At 39.6% G+C, this 13,174-nt stretch overlaps 1 pseudogene; it reads left to right on the top strand.

Moving 5' to 3' along the window:
- The first annotated feature begins 2,496 nt into the window (after positions 1–2,496).
- On the top strand, positions 2,497–12,310 carry LOC101316601 (flavin-containing monooxygenase 5-like; annotated as a pseudogene).
- The last annotated feature ends 864 nt before the right edge of the window (positions 12,311–13,174 follow it).

Raw genomic sequence — 13,174 nt, 5'->3', positions numbered from 1 at the left:
TTTATTTGAAACCACCACAACAATCATTAAAGGAGCTGATAAATCAGAGTGATGAAGAAAGAACTTGAATTTGGATAATCAAGGGTTTCCATTCTATTTCTACCATTTACTAGACAATTAATCTCCCTTGAGTCTCTTTCCTTGTCTATGAAAGGAAATAATAAATTTTGTAATTGAGTCGTTGTGGGGATTAAATGAGACTATACTTACAAAGTGCTTATTAACTTAGAACGTAGTTAATGCTCAATAAATAATAGCTCTCTCCAAACTAAATTAAATCAAAACACTTAACTACAGTAATAACCTATGCTACAGAAATATTCCAGGGTATAATTTTGAAGTCAGATTTTAAGAAAAATAAGAATTTTTGGAAATATCTTGAAAAAAATAGCAAAAATTACTAAGAGGTATAAAATATGCTTTATATATTGAAGACAGGAGAAAAACAAAGACTAAAGAAGATGTTAACACCACTGTCAAAGAAACACTTCCCATCCAGAGTCCTGGGCAAAAGAACAGCAAGAAAAGAGCTCCCTCTCTGGCCTAGTGTACATCTCAGGGACATTAGGGGAAAGGGTCCCCAGTGTCTCTTTTGCCAGACTTTCAGACACCACTATGTGAAATGTCACCCTAAGTTAAGAGCAGACCAGGGTCTCATCCCACATTGGCAGAACATTCCAACTTCTGACAGAAATGCTTTTTAAAGTATTAAATGTGGTATACATGGGGGAAAAAAATCTAAGCTCAAATGAGGCTAAAGACCCAGTGGAAGAAGAATAAGCTGTGAACCATTTATTGTGCTCTCAAATTTTGGTCGATGTGCAAAAATAAGTGTTGTCAAACTAAGTGCCTATACTGTTAGGACAGTGAATATTAGATGGACATCGAGAATATTAATGTATCTAAGAAATGATAAGACAAAGGGAACCAGCCCAGGAGCAGTATCAGACTAAGGGTGCTGTCTTCCCACCCAAGCCTGTTGTTTCAGGTGATTTCAAGATAGGCACCACTGAACTCAGTGAAAGAGAGATGGGTAAGGCACAAAGACCAATGAATAAGAGGAGGGTCAACAGGCTTAAGAATGTTGTCTATGGAAGCACTTTGATTATTGTTATTTATATTTTTCTGGACATAAAACAAGCCAGGAGCTAATAACCTAAAATCCTATAAAGTCTTTGAAGAGATTATAATACTGAAGGAAACACAAACATTGTTTTCAAAGGCTTGTGACTATTCAACTCTAAAGCATCACTTGGGCTCCCAAACCTGTACCATCAGAAAGTGAGTTGTAAAATCTGAGAAGCCCCTACAGAAGGCATATTCTTCCATGTCTACCCCAGATGTAGCTGTGGATAGTAAAGAAGAGAGCTCCACAGATTGTAGAAGCATGGTCTAAGCAAGACCCCTTTTCCAAAGCTCCATCTAACTCATTGTAGCAAAGAAGGTCTACTCCAGGTGTAAAAAACCAAGGACCCTGGAGCTCTGATTGTTCCTATTCCCAGCTCCTGCTTGTAGGGCAGAGATTTCATGCCACAAGGGGAAATACTGAAAAATAGGGCTGCCACCCTCTTACATCTCCAGTTGGTAGGGTGTGGTATTACTCTACAAAAGGTAGGCCACCCTGTTACCCTTGTCTCCACCTCCAGTGGAATATCACAGCATGTGCCCAAGAGCTGGCATGCTGCAACTAAAAGATCCTGCACGTGGCAATGAAGATCCTGAGTGCCACAAATAGGACTTGGTGCAGCCAAATAAATAAATAAATATTTTAAAATATATACATAAAAGAAGGGAAAAAAATCTGAGCAGTGACATCAGAGGTTACACACCGCAGGGAAAATATACTTCACAGAATTTGTCCACGCAAGCCACCAAGCAAATAAACTAACAACCACCACCCCCCAGCAATATTAATAAGCCCCGGAATGGGAGAGGGGAACTAATCAGAATCCAGACTCACTACAATAACTTAAATGTCAAGTTTTCAACAAGAAATCATAAGACATTTGGAGAAACAAGATAGTGTGATCTTTGTATGGGAAAAAAAAAAAATAGGCAGGGCTTCCCTCGTGGCGCAGTGGTTGAGAGTCCGCCTGCCGATGCAGGGGACACGGGTTCGTGCCCCGGTCCGGGAGGATCCCACGTGCCGCGGAGCGGCTGGGCCCGTGAACCATGGCTGCTGAGCCTGCGCGTCCGGAGCCTGTGCTCCGCAACGGGAGAGGCCACAAGAGTGAGAGGCCCGCGTACCGCAAAACAAACAAACAAACAGAAAAAGCAAAACAATCTCCTTCGTATTTAAAAATAAGAAAGCCCACGTGAGCTAGGATTTTCTGTCACTCGATGTGCCTTTGAAAGGCATAACAGCTTTGAGTAGGATATTCCTTAAATGCACTAACTAGCAATTTTAGAAAAAAAACTAATCTTGCATGATAGAAAAAAATTACATGGCAATAAAAATCTGATTTTATACTAATATGTTTCCAGATACAAGACACAATGCCAGGAGAAAGAATTGCGGTGATTGGTGCTGGGGTCAGTGGATTAAGCGCCATTTAGGTCTGTCTGGAGGAAGGACTGGAGCCCATCTGTTTTGAAGGAAGCAGTGACATTGGAGGGCTGTGGAGATATAAGTTTAAATAGACTTATGCTTCTATATGTGTAATGACAATTTTTCTTATCTGGGAAATAGGAATGCAAGGATTACAGCACTGATTTATCCTTCAACTACCAGCATAATAGTTGCTATCTTTATCAGTACCTGACACATGTGCTTTGAATCCCACTCCTTCCTTCCTCCCAAGGATGATGTTCAATCAATCTTTCTTCGTTTCAGGGTCTAGCTCCTTGAAGGAGAACTGTGTGCTCCTTCTTCCTTCATCTCCACCATCACTACATGACGGTTATCCCAGCACTTCCCCAAAACTGCTGTCACTGCCATTACCAATAAAAGTTGACAAGTTGAATGGACTTTCTGCCAAGAATTTTATTGCCTTCTCAAGGGGATCCAATGATGTTAAAAACCAGCTCCTTTTCAAAACACTTGTCACTAGCTTCTGTGATTTCACTCTGTTTTCTTTCTGATTTTCCTTCTCAATATTTTTCTACTTGGCCTCTAAATGTTGCTGATTATAGCTCTATTCTCAGTCTTCCGGTCTTCTAACTTTTTGCAGGTTCCTTAGGATACTTCCTTATCCCTCCTTGGCTTCAGTTATCAAGGTGTCCTTTATTTTCTTGGTAGGAGAAGACTGAAGGTGGCAAGCCCAGTGTCTATAGATCTGCCACCAGCAACACTTTGAAGTGATTATCCTTTCTCTGATCATTTTCCCAACTACTTGCACAATTCCAAAATCATGGAGTATCTCCGGATGTCTGTCAAACCCTTTCACCGTTTGAAGCACATCCGGTTTCTGGTAAGTGGGGCAGAGACCACTCAGCATACATGGAACCCTCTTGTTAGAGCCAAGAGCCAGGCCAGAGCAAAATGCACTAAAGCTTTCATTCAGTCGTGGAGGTGAGCTTTACATAAATCTCCAGAGAAGTCGGCGAGAGCTTCTCTCCTCACTTTCCTCAGGAAAAAAAGTATGGTGGATTGGCTGAAATGCCAGACTGTGCGCCCGGTGTTGGCTCACCCCTAACTACATTCAGGACTGCAGTTGGAACAAACTGAGATACATCTCTACTTAAAAATGCCTTGGTAGGGAGACCAGTTATAAATGAACTCTTTAATGAAAACCCAGAGGAGAGTAGCTGTAACCAACCTTATTCATTGAGGCAGAGTTCTTGGGCAGAAGGGCAGCTGGGAAGAGCGGTCACAAGTCTGAGTTTGTCTCATTCCCAGTCGAAGCTGTGCAACGTGAGGAAGCGCTCTGACTTCTCTTGCACAGGACAGTGAGATGTTGTCGTCCAGACCGAAGGGAAGCAGGAATCCTATGTCTTTGATGGGATTGTGGTGTGTAGTGGCCTTGAAACCGATCCCTTCATGCCACTCAGGTACGTCCTACCGAACGCTAAGACACTGGTGTTATGGGGTTTTATCATAGTGGCTATTGTTATTTTGGGAGAAAGTTTATCATTCTGAAAGTCATCTTAGTTTGAAAATAAACATATTTTCTGATTATAAAGAAATGCATGTTCTTTCAAGTTCCATTCAAATAATACATATTATAAAATTGAAAATAAAAATTACTAATACAACCACCAGTTCTGGGTTATAAGAGGAAAGTGCTACATTTTACCACAGTTGGAAGGCAAAATGTGGGAATTGTTTTGTGTTGGTAATAGTTTGGAGTAAATAGTGAGATCAGAGATACAGAAAATATATTAATATTTAGCTTTATTCCTGAATGTGTATCTATATGTATGGCATGGTGGATATAAATAGCTATGTGCTAGTGTCACTACACATCTTAGAAAAGACTGCAGTGCTATTGTTTACTATTTGGAAGCTTAAGCACCCTGAATATAAGGAATGGTACAGGAATGATTTACCTGCACAAGATCTCCTTCTTTATCTCTAGGAGCAGGATATATACTTGGTCTTTTCAAAGACGGCTGAACCCGAGACTCCCTTGGGGTCTAAGGAGATGCTAGACTCCCTCCACTTCCATTGCTTTGAGTGTCTGTTTCCCAGTGCGTGAGATGATAAAGTTAAGGTTGGTCAAAAGAGGTTCTATTAGTTAATTAGTTATTAGCTTATTAGATGTGTAAATATTCCTGTATTCATTCATTCAGCATTCATTCAAGAAATATCTACAGAGCACCAACTGTGTACCAGAGACTTAGCAGAGAATAAAGCAGACAAAATCTCTGTCCCCAAGGAGTGTACATAGCAGTAGATGGAGAGAGACACAAAAAGAAATAAATATGTGGAAGGTGATGACTGTGAAGAGAAACAATTGCCAGGGGAGGGCGAAGGGATGGGTGGTTGGGGAGAAGGGCTTGTGATGCAAGATTAGATAAGATGGCCAGATAAGACTTCAGTGAGAAAAGGGCATTTGAACAAATACCCCCAAGGAGTTGAGGAAGTGATGCAGATATATGAGGGAAACAGATCGTACAGAAGGAAGAAAAAAGTGCAAAGGACTTGAGGTGGGTATGTACCTGACAGGTCCAGTGTGGTGGAAGTAGAAGAAAGAATAGAAGGAGATGATGTTAGAGAGTGAATGTTACACCAGATCAAGAAGGACCTTAGGGCTTCCCTGGTGGCGCAGTTGTTGAGAGTCTGCCTGCCGATGCAGGGGACACAGGAGACAGAGGAAGAATAGATGAAAACATAGTAACTTTTAGGTGTTGAGGAACGCACCTCAGATTTTTATTGTTTCATAACAAAGGAGAAGAAAAGGTTATCTTCAGAGAGTGAGAGGAATTTCAGTAGGGCCAAGGGGAGGGGAAATAATTGAAAGAGCTGCAGTCAGAAATTGAATGGAAGGGCTTCCCTGGTGGCGCAGTGGTTGAGAATCTGCCTGCTAATGCAGGGAACACGGGTTCGAGCCCTGGTCTGGGAGGATCCCACATGCCGCGGAGCAACTAGGCCCGTGAGCCACAACTACTGAGCCTGCGCGTCTGGAGCCTGTGCTCCGCAACAAGAGAGGCCGCGATAGTGAGAGGCCCGCGCACCACGATGAAGAGTGGCCCCCGCTTGCCACAACTAGAGAAAGCCCTCGTACAGAAACGAAGACGCAACATAGCAAAAATAAATAAATGAATTAATAAACTCCTACCCCCAACATCTTCTAAAAAAAAAAGAAATTGAATGGAAAATTGAACTTAGCAATGATTGAGTTCAGAAACATTTAGATTTGTGCCAGGAGTTCACTAGGTGATCAAAGAACTGCTTCCAGGGGAAAGCTGAAGTTTGGGAGCATATTCTCTAGGGAAAAAGGAACAGGGCAAGGAATGAACCACAATTAGGATGGAGTAGGGCTGTTCAGTGTCACAGGAGGAGAATGAAGGCCACATGTGCGTATGCCCCAATATTGTTTAAAAGATGAAAGGCTACAAAATCAACCAGCTATTATGGCTTTACCATATGAGCATATTTTTAAACAAAAATAATACGTTCTTATGTCCTCTCAGCTTCAGGGTCAAGTGAGCACTTGTCCCTAGTAGGAGAGCAGAGTGAATACTGCTAGTGTTAGCAGGAAGGGTGTACTGGGCCTAGAAAGAGATGGAAACAAGCTAGACAGGGATGAAGCATAGGCTGGGAAAGAAAGACAGGGAATTGGTTCAGAGCCATATTTGTAAATAACAAAGATGATGGATAAAGAAGATATATTACTTAAGGAGGAGCCAAGCTCTTTGAAGGCTTGGCAGGGTATAGACAAGTAAAAAGGAGGCAGAAATAAAATATCTGAGTTTCTAGTAAACCTGAGATCATAAAATTTTGGTCCAGACCAAAACTGTAGGAGAATTAATTCTGTCTGATAATGTTCGGCAAGCACAGTTCACAGACCAGGAACAGTAGACCAGAAAATGAGAGGTTTAAATAGCATAGCATTTGAATTTAGCAATAAGCTTTAGAATAGGCCAGCAGTTAAAAAATAAAATAAAATAATGGTCAATACTTGAGCAATTCTATTCTTGCCCACAGGAGTCACAAGTTTCAAAGGTCAGTGTGTCCACAGTTGGGAATACAAGAGTCCAGAGAAATTTCACGGCAAGAAAATCATTGTGATCGGCATTGGAAATGCTGGAGGTGATTTGGCGACTGAGCTCAGTCATGTAGCTGCACAGGTTTGGTGCCTAAATTCTCTTTCCTGAGATGCAACCTGCCTACTACCTGCTGAGATGTGATCATTGCATGAAATATGTGTAGTGTGTATTCATACACTGCTTCAATACTGATTAATTACCTTCTCTCACCAGTTTCCTCAATAGACATCTTGTTAATCCATTCCAAAAAAAATAGAGAATGGAATACAAATAAATATTTCAAACTTTAGTGACTTCCATAATGTTTATTTTTAACAGAGTGTGGAGGCTTTACCAACTCAGCTAAGAGTTACAAAAATGAACTTACCAGAAAACCATTTTTAAAATCCCTTAATATTTTTCATTGACATGACACTTGACACCGTCTTCCAACTCCAATTCCTTCAATAGGGATACAGATTAACTAAGTGTTCTAGATACTACAATACAGTAATTAACAGATGGATGGGATCTTTTGTGTCAATTTGTGGATCTCTAGTCTTTTTGCATCATTGTGTTTTTCCAGAATTTGGAATTTAAGAGATTGCAGGCATCAAAGACTGCCTTGGAGAAGGTTCAAAAGGGGTAGTGGGTGAGGTCCAGAGGAAAGCTTGAGGAGATCTCCGGAGCTATAAGCAACAAGTCAGATGTTTCTGTATGTGGGAATGTGTGTGGCTATCTATTGGCCTTCCTGTCTTGAGAAAGAAGAACTCTTCAAACTAAAAAGACAAGAGAGTTCTTATCCATTTCTTCTCATGAGCCAAATGAGAGATATCTGAAGAAGTGAGAAAATGATCCTATGAAAGTAAACTGTTATATTGGGAAACATCTATTGTGCATTTATTTGCATTCTCTCCTAGGTACTTCTCAGCACAAGGCGTGGTGCATGGATTTGGAACTGGGTCTGGGATTATGGGATGCCCATGGACATTGTTCTCTTTACTCATTTTAGCTCTGTTGTCAACCAAGTTTACCCTACATTCTTAATCAACAGATGGGCAGAGAATAAATTAAATGCTCGCTTTAACCATGACATTTATGGTTTGCTGCCTCAACACAGGTATGTTCTAGGATTTTTTAAAAATAATTTTGCTCCTGCCTTTTGGAGTCAGCAGGTCAGACTTGGAACATAAGGAAGATTTAGAGTTCAGTTTTGCCACCTTGAAAATAGACTTCACCTATCTTAGGAGAATGTTAATCATCATTTCTTTTCTCATGTTTCTTTGGACCTTTCTATTTACTAACCTTAGAAGAAAGAAATTGAATTTCAGGACATAAGAGCAGCTTCATCTGTCCCCACCCTTCATGGTTTCAGGCTAACATGCAGGTATTTAGGCTCTGAGACCTTAGATGGTGGACAAGCAAATGGTATATTATGTCATAAAACTTAACTCCATTTTTCCAAGTCAAGAGAAAGAATCAGGAATCTGGTAAGATGCCAGCAATAAGATGGGAGATTTGGGGGAGAGTCCTTTGAAATTCAACACATTCTTTCTTTGTCTTGAATAGAACTCTGAATCCAGACAGCTGTGGTTTGGATCCTGGCTTCACCACTTTCCAGCTGTGTGATATCAGATTTACTTAACTATTTGTGCCTCACCTTCCTTATGTATAAAATGGCAATAACATTAGCACCAATTCAGAGGGTTGTTCTGCACATTAAAGAGGAAAATACATGTATAATTTAGAATAGTCTCCAACACATAGTAAATGCTCAACAATTTTCTGTTGTTTTATTATGTTATTAACTTTCTAACTAGATTAAAATTATACTCATGGGATTTTAGTTTTTGGAGGTGATTGAGCGACAACACAGAGAGGTCAATGCCATTGAAAGAAGAATGTATGACTTACATTTCCTAAGAGAAAGAGACATGCCAGGCCTCGCAGGGCCACATGGGAGCACTGGGTTTGTTCAGACAGAAAAAGGAACAAGAGAAAAGCTGAGGCCAGAGCCTTTACTGGGGTTTCTGTGGGACAAGCAAAGCAGGGCATCGCAAACAGTTTAGGATTGGCTAATTTGAATAATTCCCATGGGCTTTAATCTATAGCGATCTGCCTGGTTCCTAGCCCTGGGATGATTTAAGGCAGGAGAAATATTGTGTTGGGGTATGAGAGTTAGATAAGTAGTTGGTTGGGGCTACAGACTTGGGAGAATTGTTTGGGGCTATAGACTTGGGCTTGGCTGGTTCGCATATGAAAGACATGCTCCTGGCAGAGCTCTTTGCTATCTTTAAAACAGGTTAGCCTTCTCCCTGGCCAACAAGCTTTTTAAGATATCAAAACATCATAAAATATAGAAAATAAAAGCACAATTATAGGCTGACATCCAGTTTCTAGCTTGAATGATTGAGTAGAGAGTGTACCATCTTACAAAGGTAAATAATTCAGGAGGAAAGCAACTTTGGAAGATCTTAGGAGGCTTGCTGAGGACTTAAGGTTCAGAAAACTGTTTGGGATACTTGTGAGGTATCCCAACAGAGATACATGGCAAGCATTAGGATAGATGATTCTGAAAATCAAAGTAGAGATTAGGCTTGGAGTCATCAGCCCTGAAGATGTATATCAGAGTCTCAGTGATAGAGTATGTGATTGTCAGGGTTAGGAAGAAGGAGACTGGCAAAGTTTGAACAGGTACTTCTGTTATTTTCCTTTGCGCGCACGTGCACACACACCCTTCTTCTCATGCTGCCTTAAGAAACAATAATCTGGGTTGGGTGTGGTTCTGGGGGAGAGGTTCTAGGTCAGAAGCTAAGGAATCCCAAATGTTAAAGAGAAATCTGAAGAAGAGTAGCCATTAAAAGCACTGAGAAAGAAATTACAAGTGAAGAAGTAGGAGAATCAGTACTAAGGACAGGTAATAAGAAGGGGAAAATTTCAAGAAGAGAATGGTCAGCAGTGTCAAGAGTAATGAGTCAACAAATATTTTCTGAGCTGGTCTGTGTGTTCATTATTGTATAGGTAGCAAGTATGTGAATTAAAAGAATGGACCTATCACCTCCCAGGAATAAGTCATGCTCATTCCTGCCTTGGGACTTGGTGTTTCTTCTGCCTGGAATGTTATCCTCTCAAGTTCAAAATATAAAAAGGACAAGCAGAGTCACAGAATTATGAACTGTGAATTATGAAACTTACGGCAGAGTCATAAAGTAACTGGAATAGCACTACAGCACAGTTAAAAGAGCAAGAACTTTGTAATCAAATGAACTCGGGATTAAAACCCTGTTCCTCCATGTACTGAATGCATGACCTTGACATATTAATCGACCCCACAATTCCCTCACTTATAAAAATGGGAATACTTACGTGTACTTTGCAGAGTAGTAAGAATTAACAATTAAGCACCTGACTTTCGTAGGCATTCAATAAATATTGATTGAATGAATGAAGATTAGCCATTGTGGTTGAAATTCTTTATTATTCTTCTTTATTATATCATTAATTCTAAGGCTAAGAATAAAGTGATGAAGACAAATTCAAACCTACCTTAATGAAATGATGTCAATCACGTTATAATAATTCTGCTCATTTGTTTGCTTCTCCTTTAAAACGTTTTGCATATATTCCTAGAATATTCTGTTTCTCAAAATGTAGGATGTCATCCATCAAAGAAATGAAGATATAGGAAAGTGTCTTCCATGAGTTAAGATGGAAAATTAAAGAGAAATCTCTATCGATTGAAAACAATCAGGAGATACTGAGTCACCATTAGTAGCTATAATACAATAAGTATTAGAAAACTAAGGGATAACATAATTGAACAAGTGTAACTCACTATTTAAAGGAGAGCCAGAGTGAATACTCTGGTAATGAGACTACACACACACTACCTTGTGTCTTGTCATGGGATGCAGCTCCCTTCAGTCCATCCTTCTTCGTGAGCTTTGAGGTCTGCTAGTGAAATCATTAAACACACGTCTTTGCATCTGTAAGTCACGTGCACCTGATAAAACAATGAATGGAAGGCAGATAAAACAATGAATGGAAGGCAGATAAAACAATGAATGGAGGGCATTGCAAAGCGACTCCTGAATCCATCTCCCCCACTCCTGTGTTACCTCACTCATGATGTTCTCTACCAAACTGAGTCTCACAGTACCCATTTCTTCCTGAAACCACGTCTTTTCAATAAGAAAACCATGTTCACATTTGAAATTTCTTTCCCAGGACTGAACAAATTACCCTCAGTGAGTGGCATGATGGCTGACATAAGAAAGAAGAGAAAAAAATTTGAAAGAGTAAGAAGCTTGCTTCTTGGTGAAAATCAATTGGAAGTGTTTAGGTGGAGCTGTTTGTCTTTCAAGTATTCGTTATATTTTTCTTATGATAGACTCTGAGTCTATTTGCCTGGATGGGATCTCAAATAATCAACTTTTTAATTTCCTCTTAACCAAGCATAAATATCCCTTACGGAATATTTATGGAATGGAATGGATAGAGAATGGTCTAACCTGGAAAACTCAGAATTTTGTTTAAAGTTCATGGAACACTAAATACAACATACAATTATAAATTTATGTCTTACCATAGCCTTAGAGATGTAAAGCATGTGAATATATATGTGATGAAATGGAAGGATTGTTTCACCCTTTTAAGGTGTTGAGAAGATAAACCAATGTGAGAAATGAGATAGCAAATCATTACAGAATCCAATTAAAATTCTGATGTGAGGTCAGAAGCTTGTGGGTTGCACCAAATCTTCTTAATGGAAAATTCTTCTCAACCACTGGGGCTGGGAATGTAATTTATTTCTATTCAGCATATATCTATTGAGAATCTACAATGTGAAGGTCACAGCGTGCTCTCTATGAGCCACAGCCTTTATCCTAAGAACAGTCAGTTATCCAGTAATTTTGGTTTCAGAAACTGAGCCAAGAATTGCATTTCATTAATATTTAAAATAAATTAATGTCACACGTATCTAAATAACTTGCCTGTACAATTCACATAACATATTCCTCACCACCGATTTACCAAAATGAGACTAGATCCTAATTGAGAATTAATTTCATGGCCAAAGTACAGGATTTAGGAAAAGACAAAAATATTCCGAAACCCACCTATTACTATCCAAGATCCCTGAAGGGATTTAATGGGGAAAAATACACTGCATGAATATTTTGTTAGAAACCACTGAGACCATAGTCAGTGAAAACAAGAAAACTCATTTTATCTCTCAGTTTTTGGAGAAACCTTCAACCAATGTTTAGAGGAAATTGCGCATGGAGAGATGGAGGTTCTGGTATTTTCCCCTTCTGGTTTCAGATTCCTGAATAATCCCTGTGATACACGCAGAGTGCGGTGTAAGGATTACGTGGATGAAATTGCCTCTGAAATAGGAGTGAAGCCCAACCTGTTCTCACTTTTCCTGTGGGATCCAAAGCTGGCTCTGGAAATTTTCTTTGGGCCATGCACACCTTACCAGTACCACCTACAAGGGCCAGGGAAGTGGGCTGGGGCCCAAGGAGCCATCCTGACTCAGAGAGAGCAGATCATCAAGCCCCGGAGGACTCGCACCCTCACCTGTAACCAGGCTCCACATTCTGTGCCATTTTGGCTTAAAAGTGTCTGTGTAGCCCTTCTCTTCTTTGTTCTCAGTTTAGTCATTATTAAAGGATAATCCTCCTACAATCATTACGATATTATAGATTAACAGTGACACACAGTAATTAAGAAACTGGGCATGTGCAAGAGTTTATCCCTCAGTTCAGACTAGATCAGTGCAGTGAATTGTCTAATAATTCCAAAATTACTCATGTATGAGTATTTGGCAAAATTGGACATTTCAGAAGTCCAAAGGGACAGAGTAACAACTTGAGCTAAAGCTGACCTGAAAATTGGAGATTTCTAACAAAATGGTTTATATGAAATCTTGCTCTGGAAAAGTATATATAATTTCTATAGTATGACAAATGTTCTAAGTTACCAAGTTCTCCTAGCCTCCTTTTATATGAATTGGCAAATTCTTTGTTTTATATGTAAAACACAGGCTAGGAAAAAGTATCTCTTCAATGATTTAGAAAAGTTAGCAATGAACAAACGTCTTCACCAGAAACTCTTTCACTAGGATCACATTCATAGAATCATGGATATTGAGGTAGCAGGTTATTTCAGGTATTATCGAGGGTATTTTCAGGATATGGGGTGTGCCAAGGAGAGAAAAAGAGGGACTAATGGAAGTCAGGAAAAGAAGAAACAGGGAGAACGAGCAAATATTTACAACATTTACAAAAACTTTTACAATTAATCAAAGAGATGAAATATTTTAGTCTCTGGGTCAGTCACTTATATTACAGGCTCTGTCTGAGCTTAGTCCTGATATTCTGTAAAACAGATTTCTCCCCCAGATTTCTTAAGATACGATTGATAATAAAAAATTGTATATTTTTAAAGTGTACAATGTGGTGTTTTGATATACATACCCAAAGAGAAATTATTACCACAATCAAACTAATTAACATATTAATTACCTCATAGTTACCTT

The sequence above is a fragment of the Tursiops truncatus genome, chromosome 1 (assembly GCF_011762595.2).
Source record: "Tursiops truncatus isolate mTurTru1 chromosome 1, mTurTru1.mat.Y, whole genome shotgun sequence".
In the NCBI taxonomy this organism is placed as follows: domain Eukaryota; kingdom Metazoa; phylum Chordata; class Mammalia; order Artiodactyla; family Delphinidae; genus Tursiops; species Tursiops truncatus.
This window is presented reverse-complemented; position numbering and strand designations above follow the sequence as displayed.